At 37.6% G+C, this 14,199-nt stretch overlaps 1 pseudogene; it reads left to right on the forward strand.

Annotated features, from left to right (window-relative positions):
• LOC107636399 lies at nucleotides 477–13,438 on the forward strand (annotated as a pseudogene).

A 14,199-nucleotide genomic window follows, 5' to 3' on the forward strand; every position in this document is an offset into this window, starting at 1 on the left:
TTTCTTCAATATTCTTTATATTGTTTAATATCTTTTGAACTCCAAAACATTATTTTCTGTTTGCCTAACTAAGTAAATCAATTAACCATTATTGCTTAGTCCTTCAATCCTCGTGGGATCGACCCTCACTCACCTGAGGTATTACTTGGTAAGACCCGGTGCACTTGCCGGCTAGTTTGTGGTTACAAAATACCGCACCAGATAACACTACAAAATTTTTATTTGTTTGTGGTAGTTTTTTAATGGGAGTTACTAAAAACCTCCATAATATATTTTATTTATGACAAATTATAAAACCCCCATAAATAATTAACAAAAACTCCCACTACTCTCAATCCAATCAATTATAAAAAAATCCAACTCAAAACAAATATTCACTCAGCCCATACCAAAAAATAAAAAAATGAAAAATCAAAATAGGGCTTCGAGAGAGAGGATGAAGGAGAGTGAGATCTCTCTGAAACCCTAGAATCTCAATGTCATCGCTACCGACTAATGATTCCATTCAGATCGTTAGGGAGAAGACCATTCAGATCATTAAGGTAATGCTTAGATCTTCTGCTTCTTCCTCGTCTTCCATGACGGCTTCTTTCGTTGATTCTGCTTTTGCTCCGGTGGCTTGGAGCACTCAGAGCACGGTTTCGGCGCGGATGCAGTGGCACTGGTTGAGGAAATCTAGAAGGTGAGCGAGCGGGAGTCTCTGGAAGCTTCGATTGAAGCTGTGTTCGAAGCTATCAGATTTCGTGGAACTGATTCTCATGTCGTTCCAAGTCATTCAGTGAAAATTTCTTCCTAATTTGTTCTTGTTTAGTTCGGGACTTAAATTTTCTCAGTCACTTCCGTTCAGAATGTGTTCAAACAATCTCCGTGTTTGTGAGAGAGGATAATTGAATTTGAGATCTCTATTTAGTCCAATTTGTGCCTAGTTTAGCTTCATACGAATACTTTCTCACTTGCTTATATGATTTCAATGATTCCAGATTGCTGTTTCTGCACCTCATCTGTGGATTTCGTGAATTGAATTGCAAAAAATGCAAGAATTGCAATCCTCAACTCAAGCTTCTCACGACTTCCAAAGTGAACGATAATTGAACAATCACAAAACTGATGTTCTCATTGTGGATTCAGGATCAGCATCTGCTACAATTAATGATAGCAAGAAAGTTTCATGCCAAGACATTGAGCTTGTAAGCAAATCCTACTAGCTTGTCAAGAAGCTGATTTAAAAAAATAAACTAAAATCTTAAAACAAAATTTGTTTACAGATGCAGAATTTGATAGAAAGTTGCCTACAATTATATATGAATAAAGATGAAGTTGTGAAAACACTTTTAACCAGAGCAAGGATAGATCCTGAATTTACAATTCTAGGTATCCATCTTGAAATTCTCTATCATGCAATTTATGTTTTTCATCCTTTTTGTAATATAAATAGTTGATTGTATGAGCTATTCAATTTTTATTTGAACAGAATGGTTATCCATTACCGAAATTATTGATGTAATTTGTTTGATTTTTCCACCCTGTATTCAGAGCAATTATGGATGTATTCAGAATGGTTATCCTTTTTGTAATATAAAGTGTTTGGACTTTTTGATAATCAATTTTAAATACAATATGAATTCCATCTTGCTGTGCCTCCGCTTTACCCTATTCGAGTGAATCTTTGTTGCAGAAATTCTTACGTTGGCAACATGCCCTTTTTCATTGAAATTGAAGAAAGAATTAAGAAGGTTACAATTTTTAATATCCTTAATTTATGCCTTTGAGTTATCTATTTGATTATTTGCTTGCTGTATATTCTCCCTTTGTTAACATTTTAATAGATACGGGAGGAAATTTTAAGACTGAAATATTACTACAGGGACATAATATCATCTTGATGTCAAATCATCAGACTAAAGCAGATCCTGCTGTTATTGCATTGCTAATTGAAAAAAAGGCCCCACATCTTGCTGAAAACATGGTATTTTTGTTTAATTTTATAATTTTAATTGTTTTGTTGTTTTAACAGTCTTTGTGTACATGTGTAACTGCTGAAGAAATTGAATTTTGCCAATTGTTATATAGACCTATTGAAAGAGCAGAACTCTCGCGCGATCTAGAATTTTCACAAATAAGTTCCCGTTGTAAGTATAGCTTCTAGATCGACAAGAATTTCATTCTTACAAAAGTTCTGCTTGTCACAAGTAACAAAACCCAATAAAATTTATAACCGAAGTATTTAAACTTCAGGTCGTCTTCTCAAGGAATTACAAGGAAGTATGATCTATTATTGGTATTACAAAGGTATATTTTGGGGTTTTGAAAAGGTTTGAACAAGTAATTTAATTGATACGAAAAATAAATTAATAATTAATAAAATCTCTTGGCAAGGTATGAGAAATTGAAGTCCTATCCTAGTTATCCTTATCAGATGTGAAGAGAATTTGATTCTGCTCCCACTTAGTTAAGTCAAGTGGACTAATTAGCTTGATCCTTAAGTCCTAGTCAATCCCTGTGGGAAGACTAGCTTTAGAGCGATCCAAATCAATCAGTAATCTGCCAATTTCAATCACTGCTGAGTTTGACAACTCAAGTATTACCAATTACTTAAACAAAGCCAAAAGGAAGAAAATATCTAAATTAAATTAAAAGCATCCATATAAATAAAGCAAAGTAAAGTCAAATCTGAAATACCTCAAATTATATTAAATAAAACATTCAAATCTAAACACGAAGAGTTCATAAGCCAAATTGGTAACATAAGTCAAATACGAATAAAAGCATTAGAATAAATAAAAACATAAAAGGATAAACAAAATTGAGAAAATAAATAAAAGGAACATTGAACCTGAGAAGGAGTTGAAATCCTAAATCCTTTAAGAGGAATCCTAATCCTAAAACCTAAGAGAGAGGAGAGAACCTCTCTCTCTAAAAACTACATCTAGATCCTAAAAATTATGTATTATGAATGTATGATATGTTGATCTCTGTATATCCTTTGATTCCTCCATTCTTTGACTTATATTCTATGTTCCTGGATTTAGAATTGGGCCGAAAAAGGGTCCAGAAATCACTGGGGGCGTTTTCTGCAGATTCCTGTACGTGGCGTCTGTCACGCGTTCGCGTGGGTCACGCGTTCGCGTGGGTCACGCGTTCACGTGGGTCACGCGTTCGCGTCATTTGCGTTCTGCTCAAGGCACACGTCTGCGTAAGTCACGCGTGCGCGTCGATGCCTTTTCGCGCTGGGCACGCGTTCGGGTCGTCCATGTGTTCACGTCGCTGCCTTTTCTTCAAAACTCCATTTTTGTGCTTTCCTTCCATTTTTACATGTTTCCTTTTTGTTCTTTAAGCCATTCCTGCCCTATGAGATCTGAAAATGCTTAACACACAAATCACGGTATCGAATGGTAGTGAAGGGTAATTAAAATTAATATTTTTTAAAGCATAGGAAATATGTTTTTCACATATATCATAAAATAAGGAAGGGAAAGTAAAACCATGAAATTTACATGAATAAGTGGGTGAAGGATTGAATAAATCACTTAAATTGAGCACCAAACACATCATAAAATATGGGTTTATCAACCTCCCCACACTTAAACAATATCATGTCCTCATGCTAAATCGAAGAGAAATGGTAAAGTTAGAATGGTGGAATCTCATGCAATGCATTCTATTCTAAATGCAAACTACCTACATGAATCATGCAATTTTAATTATCATCCACCTATGTATATAAAGCTTACATGTGGTTAATTTGATTCATATTTTCAAGAAATTATATATGCATAGCCAAACCTAGATCATGTTAAAGCACTTTCACAATTGAGTTGGGTAACCATATTTCACAAACTCGCAAGACAATTTAAACAATTAAGCAGAGATATATGGCGATGAGCTATTGAACCCTCACTGAATTTTGTGTTTACTCTCTAGTCACTCAGTGTTTATTGGGTTAATCACTCTATTCTTTTCTATTCTTGCTTTCTAAAACTTTGTTCTTCATCTAACCAATCAACAAATATTGAATATAGACATACAAAAATCATGAGGTCTTTCTCAAGGTTGTAATGGGGCTAAGGTAAGGGTAAGGATATATATATATATAAGGCCAAGTGAGCTAACAAGGTGAATCCTTGATTAGTCTAAGATCTCACCTAACATATATATATTCTAAAAAATTTTTAAAACTATCATGGGCTTCCCATAATTTTTCCCACTTTATGTAACATACTCATGTACCAATTTTGATTTGTACTTCCATGTGCATTGATTTCTCTACTGAACTTATTATTAGGATAATTTTGTCCTCTTATTTACTTATTTAACTAAAAGGATTTTTTTTATAAACATAACATATATCAATGCACATGGTATTTTAATTTAATTTTGTTCAGATGAGCATGCTCCCAAAATCCTTATTATTTTATTGAATCAATCCTTTCCTATCAACCCATATTCCCATGTTTTCCTACACTTAGTGTGCATCACAATTTCTATCTTAAACTAACCAAGGATTCAACTTGGGATTTTTAATTTGTTTTTCAGCTTAAGGCTAGTAATGTGGTTATAAAACAAGAGGGGATTAAAAGCTCAAGGGGGGCTAACAAGGGTGATGCAAAAGGTAGGCTACTTTGGGATAAGTGAGCAATTTAAATAATGGCCTCAATCATCTATTGGTATGTATCTATATTCTATATTGGATATATAGATTAAAACAAAGTAAAGATCACTAGAATAGAAAAGAAGGGCGAACACACAAGAATGAAATAATTATGGTTAGACAGTGTAACAATACAATTAAGCTCAAAAATTCACAGGTTATGTGTTCTTTGGCTCAAAAACCATATATCAGTTATGTATGTCATGCAAGTAAAAATTAAGAGTTCCCATTATGCTCAATGTGAATCTTAGGGTGGCCCTTAAAATCTTAGTGTTTTTCCTTGAAAAATGTTGTCAACTTAACTAACATGTAATGCTATATATATACAAGGTGTGTGGATTGTTGTGATTCTGTTATGCTAAAGTTTTTAGTTTACTCTTTTTATTTCCAATTAAATCAATATATGCTAATAGGGTAAACTAAACTAATTAATCTATATATTCTATATCACAACTTAATAATTAAAATTACAACTAACTAAACTGAATATCTAATATATAGACTAAAGTGCAAAATACAGAAATACAGTAAAAATACAGCAAAAAAAAGTGTGCAAGTACTGAAAGGTAAAAATAAAAATAAAAAAAATAAAAATACAGAAAAATAAGCAAAATAGGGTAAAAGAGTCTGAAAAGTGGTTCACCAAAATAAAGTACGCCGGAGATGGCGACCTCCCACACTTAAATGATAGCATCGTCCTCGATGCTCACTGAAGCTGGGTGTGAGAAGTGTCATCTTCGGAAGGATGGGCGGCTGGTGTCTCTGCGGTAGGCTAAGTGTCTGCAGTCTGTGGAAGTGTAGGAAGAGCTGCCTGCGGAAACGGAGGCTCTGTCTGTAGAGGAATCTCCGGATCTGCAGCCTAGATCTGGGAGGGCTCCTCATGGTGTGGTGCATCCTCATCAGGTCCTCCCTGCTCTGCCTGGGCATGTGCATCCTCCTCATGATCATCTCCCTGCTCTGCATCAGATGGCTCAGAAGCGGTGTCAGGCTCAGAGGGGATGTCACCGCCGGATCGGATCATCAACTTGAGATGCTCGTAGCGTCGCTTGTTGCGCCGCTCCATGCGATCTAGGCGTGCGTAGAGGCGGTGTACCAGATGGTAGATAGGCTTAGGAGCAGGTGGATGTGCAGTAGATGGGGTTGGTGCAGCAATGGATGCAGAAGGGGCAGTTGAAGATGTGGCGGCCTCACCAAAGTCAATCAGGAAGGGTGGCCTATAACCCAAGGCTTGGAACTTTCTGCTATGAGGTATGATCTTCTTGCAGTCTGCAGCAGTTGGCTTCTCATCAGCAAGCTCCCAAGGTACGTCAGCTCGGCGGCCTAGCTGGGTGATCAGATAAGGGAAAGGGAGAGTGCCTCTGACATGGACTATGGCCATATAATACCTGATGAAGCGTGGAAGATACAGGTCCTTACCCTCCATCACACACCAGATGAGGGTGATCATAGCAGCGGGCAGCTCTGTCTCATGAGTGCTCGGCATCAAGTAGTTACTCAGAATTCGGTGCCAAAGCCGAGCCTCATCATTCAAATACATCAGCTTGATTCCCTTAGGCATCACTGTATTCTTTCCCATGACCCATGGGGCAGTAGGATCAAGGGCTATTCTCTGCTTGACTACATCCCAGTCGAATCTCATGTATCTCATATCCTCTTCAGCCTTTTGGTAACCGTCAAGCTGATCTAATTTAGGCTGAAGCTGGAGGATATCCTCAATAGCTTCCTCAATGACCAAAATCTGTTTCCCTCTGAGGTGCACTGCATCCAAGGGGGTCTTGAAATAGTTACAGTAAAATTCTCTGACCTAGGAGGCATTGACCTCTGTCAAGTTCCTTTCCATAAAGAACCAGCCTCTTTGTTTAATCTGTTCGGTAGTGTACTGGGTGAGTTCTTCTGGAATTTTGAGAGTTCTCTCCAGGTAGAGGTTCCTGGCAGTGGCAAACACAGGATACTTGAGCTCACAGTATCTGTTTGCAAACTTGACTAGATCTGTGGCAGTGAGGAGCTGGTCGGCCTTTTCCTGCGGGGTAAAGTTCTTCTCCCGCCAGGAATCGTCGTGAAGGAGATCCAGGATAGAGGTAGAAGATTCTCCTCTTTTTTATTTGCCTGTAGTAGCCTTGCCTTTTCCTTTCCTTTGGGGATCAGACATCCTGAAAAGCAGAAGTAACAGGATATAATTGAAGAGCTAAAGCAAGAAAACAAGTAGACAAGTAGGATTTTGTCAATGTAAGCATAAAGGCAAAAAGAGTAATAGAAGCATTAGATGAGTTGAATATATGTATAAATTGGAATGTAATCGAGTTAAAAGTATGAGATTAAAAATCACAATCCAAAATATAATAGAAGTGGAATTCAAGTAAATTAGGAAAAACAATAATCATGCCTTGAGTTAGAAAGTGAAAGTAGTTAGGTAAAGATCAAAAAGAGAAGTTAGAAAGCTAAATTGGTTAGGAGTTAAAAGGAAGTTAAAGTGAGTGGCATGAGAATGGTGTCCCTAGTTACCAATAAATTCACAAAGTTGAAGAACAATCAACTCATATTCAAGCAAGGATTGCAGTTTATTGATGATAATTCTGATAAATAAATTAAGTTTAAAAGGAGAATAAAATCATCAATAAGCAAGTTAGTACTCAGGAAACAAAAAGGAATAAGAATGCTGGCCCGTGCATTAATAAATTGGTTTGGTTGTAGCCAAGAATTGCAAAATAATGAGTTTTCAAACTAATACATGAATGGAGTAGATTGAACCATAAATTTTGCAGAAAATTCGGCAGCATTCGGCTGAAATTGGATGTTCCCGGGTAGTAAAACAGCAGAAAAATTCAATTCATATGAAATTAAATAGTGTTGGAAAGATTAACAAATAGCAAGGAATATTAAAGAGTAGTTCAACAGCAACATCAAATATAAAGAACAACAGATGAACAGAATCATCACAGCATATTCAGAATTGCGAATCAGATAAGAACAGTTAGCAAGAACGGTGCAATTATAAGGCCTAAATCCACTAACCACATCCTAGCTACCTAACCACCTAAAATCCACTAAAATCATACATCTCTAACTATCCTATTTTGAACAAAACTGTAAAATATGCTACTAATTGACTAATTGGAAAACGAAATTGGTGTTCGGCGGAACCTGGTGTGTAGAAATAGTAATTGGACACAAAGAGATGGGGGGGAATGTGGTGGTGGTGTTGCTGACACGGCGGCGAGGGGAGGGCGGCTCAGCGGTGTTCTGCGGTGGTGGCAGGGATGGTTTGGTGGTGAGGCTCTGTCTGTAGAAGAATCTCCAGATCTGCGGCCTGGATCTGGTGGCGGTTCCGGGCGGGGGTGGCGGCAGTGGGGTCGTGGAGGGAGGAGGAGAGGGAAGAGGGAAGAAGGGGAGAAGGGGGTGGCACCGGTGAGGGTGGGTCTGCGGTTTGGGCTGGTCGGTGGTGATTCTAGGTGGCGATAGTGGTGGTGTGGTGGTTGGAGAATAGGAGAGGGGAGGTTGCAGAGGGGAGGGGTTTAGGGACGAATGGGTAACGTGAAATGGTAGGGTTTCGCGTGGGTTGGGGTTAAGGATTTTGAATCCACGCGAACGCGTGGAGCACGCGATCGCGTGATTAGGGTGAAAAGGGGTGTGACACGGCCGCGTCGCTGAAAATTGTACTAAACGCACAGTTCCAGCGTCGTTTTGGCGCAACTCTCTGTTTCTAAAAAGGGCTCCATGAAATCCGCGCGACGCGTACGCGTCGCTCACGCTTTCGCATGGGATGTGCGTAGGGCAAGTGACGCGTTCGCATCAGGGACGCAAACACGTAGGCCAAATTGTACTAAAGGCACACCAGCCGCACGATTCCAGCCCAACTTTCTGGGCGTTGGATCTTTACGCCGATTTATATTCGACGCCCACGCGTGGCCTGCGCGCTCGCGTGGGGTGATTTTTTTTATGCAATTATGCAATATGCAATATGCAGTGCTAATGTAGATGCTATGAATAATTCCATGTTCAATGAAAATAAAATAAAATAAAAATAAACAACACAAAATAAAATTGAAAAAGGAACGATCATACCATGGTGGGTTGTCTCCCACCTAGCACTTTTAGTTAAAGTCCTTAAGTTGGACATTTGATAAGCTTCCTGCTATGGTGGCTTGTGCTTGAATTCATCCAAAAATCTCCACTAGTGTTTGGAATTCCAACAGCCTCCGGGTTCCCAAACTAGGCATGTAAAGCCCTGGAGCAGCTTCAAACAAATTCTCAGGCTCCTGGGGTGTTGAATGTCAGAACATATTCCAGGATTCCAAACTTTGCTTTTATTTCCGCCTTTGTGTCGATCTATAATTTTCCAGTCGGGCGGTTTGGAGGTTGTATTCTCACTAAGATGACCAAACGTCTTCCGAGACCCATTCAGTTGAACTCGATACCAATCCTTACACTTCAGATTGAAGTGTGGAACCTTATTGAATCTTGCACACCAGCTCTAAGTACGAGCCATTTCCCTCTTACTCTTAAAGTCGCAGAAAGCTCTAAGCTGGCCATCTGTTTCAAGCAAACCATATTCAAGTGGAAAAATAAAGATAAAAGCTAAAGATTTTACCCATTTTAAATTTGTATTGGGTGGTAATGGCCTTGGGATAGGTGTTTCCAGTGGTTCTGCAAGCTCTACTCCCTTGTATTCTTCTGTGAATTCCTCCACTTTGCAATTTTCTTTAGCTGTAACCATGTCTTGATCAAAGTTGTCGATATCTTCCTCATCACTCGAGTCATAATTTGGAGGTTGAGAGAAGTCTACCTCTGTATCATCTTCGTATTCACTCGAGGAAAATTCTTCGGTCTCAAAGAATTCACTTGCGGATGCAAGTTCATTACTAGGAGAGCTTGATTCATGATCATCAATGCTAAGGGAATCAGCTTCTTGGTCTGTTCCGCCAAATTCTTCACAAGGTATATGCCTTGGAGGTTGTGCACTATCCTCCTTAGCATCAATTTCAAGCTTCTCGGCAGAATCCTTTACAGTTCTCAATTCCCATGGAGGTTCAGCATCTCCTAAATCTTCAACCACTTCTTCCTCTGCAACTATTATGGCTTCCTCCACTTGTTCCAATACAAAGCCATGTTCCCCATTGTCCACCGAAGTTTCTAGTGTCTCCTTCATGCTACGCTTTTCTTTTGATTCTCCACATGTAGCCATGGGAGTACTTTGAGTGCTCAGATGTTGGAAAGCTATTTTATTTACTACCTCAGTCAAGGTAGTCGCGACTTCCAGTACATCCGTTTGCATCTTCGCTTGCCCTTGAAGAAGAACACGAAGGGTGTCATCCATTGGAGATTAAGGTGGATATGAGGGTTCATTGGTTGGGAGAGAAGGCCCATAATACGGAGGTGGTTCTTCTTGATAAGGATATGGAGATGGTGAATATTGAGGTGGTGGTTCTGGGGAGTAATTGGATTGGAGTTGGGGTGGATATAGGTTAGGGTCATATGGAGTTGAAGGGTGGTAGTTGGCTTGTGAGTGTGGTGGTTCAAAGCTGTGTTGAGGAAGTGGTTCATAGGTGTATGGTGGGGCTTGTCGGTAATTACAAGGGGGTCCATCATAACTATTGTCTCGACATGCATTGGTGAATGGTCGTTGTCCATGGTAGTTTGGAAGGTGTTGTTGCCTAAAGGGTTGATCAGATCCTCGTGGTTCCATCCATCTCTGATTGTTCCAACCTTGATGCATGTTCCTGTTATAACTTCCATTCCTTATGACAGCATTAGAACCAAACTCAAAGCGATGGGGGTGAGAATTCATAGTAAATAATAAAAATTAAAAAATAAAAACAATTAAACAAGTAAAAGAAAATATTTACAATAACCAATAATAAGGCACACAGTTGTAATTTCCCGGCAACGGCGCCATTTTTGAAAGAGCAGAACTCTCGCGCGATCTAGAATTTTCACAAATAAGTTCCCATTGTAAGTATAGCTTCTAGATCGACAAGAATTCCTTTCTTACAAAAGTTCTGGTTGTCACAAGTAACAAAACCCAATAAAATTTATAACCGAAGTATTTAAACCTTGGGTCGTCTTCTCAAGGAATTGCAGGGAAGTATGATCTATTATTGGTATTGCAAAGGTATATTTTAGGGTTTTGAAAAGGTTTGAACAAGTAATTTAATTGATACGAAAAATAAATTAATAATTAATAAAATCTCTTGGCAAGGTATGAGAAATTGAATTCCTATCCTAGTTATCCTTATCAGATGTGAAGAGAATTGGATTCTGCTCCCACATAGTTAAGTCAAGTGGACTAATTAGCTTGATCCTCAAGTCCTAGTCAATCCATGTGGGAAGACTAGCTTTAGAGCGATCCAAATCAATCAGTAATCTGCCAATTTCAATCACTGCTGAGTATGACAACTCAAGTGTTACCAATTACTTAACCAAAGCCAAAAGGAAGAAAATATCTAAATTAAATTAAAAGCATCCATATAAATAAAGCAAAGCAAAGTCAAATCTGAAATACCTCAAATTATATTAAATAAAACAATTCAAATCTAAACACGAAGAGTTCATAAGCCAAATTGGTAACATAAGTCAGATACGAATAAAAGTATTAGAATAAATAAAAACATAAAATGATAAACAAAATTGAGAAAATAAATAAAAGGAACATTGAACCTGAGAAGAAGTAGTTAAAATCCTAAATCCTTTAAGAGGAATCCTAATCCTAAAACCTAAGAGAGAGGAGAGAACCTCTCTCTCTAAAAACTACATCTAGATCCTAAAAACTATGTATTATGAATGATGATATGTTGTTCTCTGTATATCCTTTGATTCCTCCATTCTCTGACTTATATTCTGTGTTCCTGGATTCAGAATTGGGCCGAAAAAGGGTCCAGAAATCGCTGGGGGCATTTTTTGCAGATTCCTGTACGTGGCGTTTGTCACGCGTTCGCGTGGGTCACGTGTTCGCATCATCTGGGAGTTTTCCTTGTCACGCGTACGCGTCGGTCACACGTGCGCGTCGATGCCTTTTCGCGCTGGGCACGCGTTCGCTTTGTCCATGCGTTCGCGTCGCTGCCTTTTCTTCAAAACTTTATTTTTGTGCTTTCCTTCCATTTTTGCATGTTTTCTTTTTGTTCTTTAAGCCATTCCTACCCTATGAGATCTGAAAATGCTTAACACACAAATCACAACATCGAATGATAGTGAAGGGTAATTAAAATTAATATTTTTTAAAGCATAGGAAACATGTTTTTCACATATATCATAAAATAAGGAAGGGAAAGTAAAACCATGCAATTTATATGAATAAGTGGGTGAAGGATTGAATAAATCACTTAAATTGAGCACCAAACACATTATAAAATATGGGTTTATCACCTATGTAGCAGGAGATAGAGTTGTTACTGATCCTTTGTGCAAGCCCTTCGGTTTTGGCAGGTTTATTTCATACTTCTCTTTATTAAATTTGAAATATGTCCATATGTTTATTTGTAACAAATGTAGTTTTGTATTTCTAACTTTGAGGACATGGATGACTTCAACTATTCACTTTCTGAAGTGAAAAGCAAGTACAGAGTATGTTTAAAATGTAGTGGTCCTCATATGCACATAAGGTGTTTGATAATACGAAAACAATCTTAAACTTTAAACTTTGTTGCTTGCTCCAGGATGCTACCCTTTTACCGAAGTGGAAAGCATTTTAGACAGTCATATTTAATGAACTGGTGAAGAAGTTAATAATGTCGTTTTCTTATTTCTGATTATAGTTTGGTTGGATTCTAAAATCGGGGTATATTTTGTATCAATTCTGCAGTTAAAATTATGTTCATGTAAATTTTAATTACCTTTTCCTCTTTGTTCTGTTCTGTGCTTCAATAATTTCTTCATTGCAGTTTTCACACAAATTATAATTTGAATTTGTTATTATTGAAATTTGCAGGTGTTGGTGGTTATACTTATTTACTAGAGCCACTTTGGTGGGCTGGCTGGTTTCAAGTAAGTTTAGGAGGAACCTTCCTATTTTCTCTTTTTTTCCTACTTGGTTTTGCTTGAGAATGAGACTGTTTGATTACATCTGGACCCTGAAACAACTTTGGTGCAGTGATTGTTAGGGAGGTAGCAAACTTTATGGCTTATAGTTATGCTCCGGCAATACTCGTTACGCCGCTTGGTGCTATCAGTATTATTGTCAGGTACATAGATCTCTAGTCTAGCTAAAATGCTAAGTAGTTAATTATTTTGAATGATGTGAGTTGTGACTATTGTTGGTAGAACTAACATATTCAGTTCTGTGCTTGTAGTGCTGTTTTGGCTCACTTCTTGCTGAATGAGCAGCTTCAGATGATGGGGGTCTTAGGATGTCTGTCCTGCCTTGTGGGATCAATTATCATTGTCATCCATGCTCCTCAAGAGCAAACTCCAACTTCTGTCTAAGAAATATGGGATTTGGCCACTCAACCAGGTTACTATTTACTCCTGTTTATATTTTGGTATTAAGATTCCTTGCTTTACTGTCCAGTCCATTAACTAATGTCATTGATGTTTTTTTTTTTCAACAACATTTCTATTTTATGCCGTGGGAATAATTTCTTTAGTTTTGGCTTTGATTTTACACTTCGAGCCTCACTACAGACAGTCTAATATGCTGGTTTACTTGAAAATTTGTTCATTAATGGGCTCATTTACGGTAATTATGTTTTGTGCCGATCACATAAATGGAAGTTTTATGAACAAAGAAATAAGTTTATATACTATTTTTAAAACTTTTATACTGTTATCTCAGATGCTCCTGCATTAATACAATGTTAGTTGTGTGAGAACTTAAGGTGAAAAAAGATTATAAAATAAAAATATCCATCATGAGTATTTGGGACAATTATAGAATAAGTGAATATCTAATCCATTGTATGATTTTAGCTGATTTTCTAACTACTAATGTTGGATTCTTCTCTTTTGATCTGCAGGCACTTCTTATTTACGTTGATAAAATTTTTCATCCTGTTGTTGCTGTTATTTTATCAATAACTTTTGTTCTAGCTTTTGGAGAGGTAAAATACTTTTTCAACCCATGGTTTTTGTCATACTCAAACATTTTGATCTTGACATTGAAGAACTAACTGTTTCGATGCCTTTTGCCTTAGGTTATCCCTCAAGCTATATGCTCAAGATATGGACTCTATGTTGGTTCAAATTTTGTGGGACTTGTACAGTTGTACATGTGCTAATGATAATTCATTTTCCAATTGCATACACTATTGAAAAGGTATATATTATGATTCTTTAAACATGTTAGCTTCTATCAAGGTATATATTTTTGCTTTTAGTTCCTGCTTTACAATGTTGAGATCTAATAAGCATTTTGCAATCGTTATCATTTTAGGTATGGGGAACTACATGGTCTCAATAAACAAGAAATAGCTAACAGATATGGAAAAGAGCAAGTCCATGAGTGGCGCATAAGCTATGATACACCTCCTCCCAATGGAGAAAGTTTGGAAATGTATGCTGAAAGAGAAGTTGCCTATTTTAGAGACCAAGTAAGTGAAAGTTTAATTTTGATGTTATATGTG

This window comes from Arachis ipaensis, chromosome B04, assembly GCF_000816755.2.
Source record: "Arachis ipaensis cultivar K30076 chromosome B04, Araip1.1, whole genome shotgun sequence".
Taxonomy (NCBI): Eukaryota; Viridiplantae; Streptophyta; class Magnoliopsida; order Fabales; family Fabaceae; genus Arachis; species Arachis ipaensis.